The following is a 240-nucleotide window of genomic DNA, read 5'->3' on the forward strand; positions in this document are numbered from 1 at the left end:
GGTGTTCCGCTCCGTAGTTTCTTGTATCTAGGTGTTGGGCGTGGAAGTCCAGGGCGTCCAGGTGTTCTGCTCCGTAGTTTTTTCCATCTAGGTGTTAAATGTGAAAGTTCAGAATGTTCGGGTGTTCCTCTCCGTAGTTTCTTGTATTTAGATATCGGATATCCAGGGTGTTCAGGTGTTACGCTTCGTAGTTTCTTGTATCTAGGTGTTAGATGTGGAAGTTCAGAGTGTTGAAGTGTC

Source organism: Cephus cinctus, unplaced genomic scaffold (assembly GCF_000341935.2).
Source record: "Cephus cinctus unplaced genomic scaffold, Ccin1 Ccin1_scaffold0160, whole genome shotgun sequence".
Classification (NCBI taxonomy): Eukaryota; Metazoa; Arthropoda; class Insecta; order Hymenoptera; family Cephidae; genus Cephus; species Cephus cinctus.